The sequence below is a fragment of the Dermochelys coriacea genome, chromosome 1, assembly GCF_009764565.3.
Source record: "Dermochelys coriacea isolate rDerCor1 chromosome 1, rDerCor1.pri.v4, whole genome shotgun sequence".
NCBI lineage: Eukaryota > Metazoa > Chordata > Testudines > Dermochelyidae > Dermochelys > Dermochelys coriacea.
In genome coordinates this window covers 156,465,873-156,468,470 of record NC_050068.2, presented here as the reverse complement: position 1 = coordinate 156,468,470, position 2,598 = coordinate 156,465,873, and positions in this window count along the sequence as shown.

Genomic DNA, 2,598 nt, shown 5'->3' with positions numbered 1-2,598 from the left:
TGAATACAAATCTAGTCTTGTTTTGAGCCACTTCGTCTATCTTTATACATCTTGCTGGCAGCAGACTGTGCAGTACGACCGCTAGCCATCGTCACCTCCTGGGTGCTCGGCAGAAGATGGTGCAGTATGACTACTGGCCCTCATCTTCTGCTGGCTGCAGATTAAAAGACAGTGCACTGCTGATAGTACTCAATTGTCATGAGACGAAACATGGGAAATGACTTGGCTGAGTCACTCCCATGTTTGCCCAGGCGCCTGGTTAAAAGAGCACCCAGGACTACGTCGACGATGGCTACCAGTCATACTGCTCTGTCTGCTGCTAAAAGGCAAACTGCTGCTGTGTAGCAATGGAGTACCATGTCTGCCAGCACCTAGGAGACGTACGGTGACGGTTAGCTGAGCGGCTCCATGCTTGCCGTGGTATGGCGTCTGCATAGGTAACTCAAGAAAAAAAGGTGAAAAACGATTGTCTGCCCTTGCTTTTATGGAGGGAGGGAGGGAGGGAATGGGGGCCTCATGATCCGTACCCAGAACCACTCGCGACAATGTTTTAGCCCCATCAGGCACTAGGATTTCTACCCAGAATTCAAATGGGTGGTGGAGACTGCGGGAACTGTAGGATAGCTACCCACAGTACAAAGCTCCGGCAGTCAACGCTTGCCTCAGTACTGTGGACACACTCTGCCGACTACATGCACTTAGAGCATTTGTGTGGAGACACACACACACACACACACACACACACACACACTTGACTGTATAAAAACGCTTTCTACAAAACCGATTTCTATAAATTCGACCTAATTTCGTAGTGTAGACATACCCTAAAAGATGCAGCTTTTCTCCACAACTAGCCAGTGGCCAGCTAACCTGTCTTCTTTGGGAGGGGCGGATAAGGTACAGACTCAAAGAGGAGCCCAGTGTTGTATGTAGGAGGAACCAGGCAATCTCTATATTGCTTTAATTTAATCCTGCTTTAGGAATACTTGTAGATCTCCTGAGCCAGTAGCGTTTTCACACAGTGAGATAGGGCCATCTCTATTTTGCCTGGGGTCAGTCATTGGAAAGGGATCTCACCTTTAGTATGGTGAAGGTCTCTACCATAATTTTGAACATGCCTTTATTTCAAATCACTTTAAACCAGGTGTTCTCTGGTGGGTTGGGACCCCTTGGGGGGGGTCACAAGGTGTCAGCCTCCATCCCAAACCCTGCTTTGCCTCCAGCATTTATAATGGTTACATTAAAAACACTCTTTTAGTATATATTTATAAGGGGGTGGGGGGTTGCACTTAGAGGCATGCTGTGTGAAGGGGTCACTAAAAGAAAAGTCTGAGAACCCCTGCTTTAAACCATGAGGTGAGGGGGGGGGGGGAATGCAGTCTCTTGCCATTAGTGCCACCAGCTTCTGGAAAGTTCAGCTGGGATGCAAGAGTACTGAAAAAGCCAGTGTGTTGGCTGGAGTGGACTTCACTTCCACTAAGGTGCTGGTATTCTCTGTCATGGATTGGGGCAGCTGGGCTTTGGAAAACAAGATCATCTCCCCCCCAGTCCATTCACCGCAAGGGATTATCCCTACACAGGGTTTCCTTACCATGAATCTAGTGAGTAGATTGTTAGGGAAATTTTTACTCTTTTCCTTGGTGCTTTGACGTATGTTGTTTTTTCTGTTGCATAATTTGGACTCTGGGCTGAGCCTTGCTTTCATTTTGTCTTTCATCATATCTAGACGAGGAACATGGGTTAAGACGTTTCCTAGTCTAGATAGGGTCATGCGGGGCCTGCTGAGCCAACCCCTCTCATGGGGACAGAGTGGAGCTGGCATGTGTCTGCCACCCGAGGGATGTGTGCCACTGAGGGGCGCATAACTGCACCTACCCATCTACTCGACCAGTAACCACGTTAAAAGACATTGGGCTGCCTTGCCATGATTTGTTCTTGACCTATCGGTGCCAGCTGCTCCTCGTCGCCCTGTTGACCTCTACGTGTTCAACTGATCATTCGCGGCAGTATGTTTCCGGCTCTCAGCGCTAAAGAGGGTCTGGGCAATAAGCTGGCTAGTCTGTTAATTACCTTTTTAAAGACAGGTTTCAGAGTAGCAGCCGTGTTAGTCTGTATTCGCAAAAAGAAAAGCAGGACTTGTGGCACCTGAGAGACTAACAAATTTATTTGAGTGTAAGCTTTTGTGAGCTACAGCTCACTTCAGTGGATGCATTTGGTGGAAAATACAGAGGGGAGATTGATATACACACACAGAGAACATGAAACAATGGGTTTATCATACACTCTGTACAGGAAAGGAAAGGAAAAGGAGGACTTGTGGCACCTTAGAGACTAACACCTTTAGTAGAGCATAAGCTTTCGTGAGCTACAGCTCACTTCATCGGATGCATTTGATGAAGTGAGCTGTAGCTCACGAAAGCTTATGCTCTAATAAATTTGTTAGTCTCTAAGGTGCCCCAAGTCCTCCTTTTCTTTTTGCGAATACAGACTAACACGGCTGCTACTCTGAAACCTGTAAGGAGAGTGATCACTTAAGAATATCCTGCACCCTGCTTTGCCTCTCTCTCTCTCTCTCTCTCTCTCCCTCCCTCCCGGGCG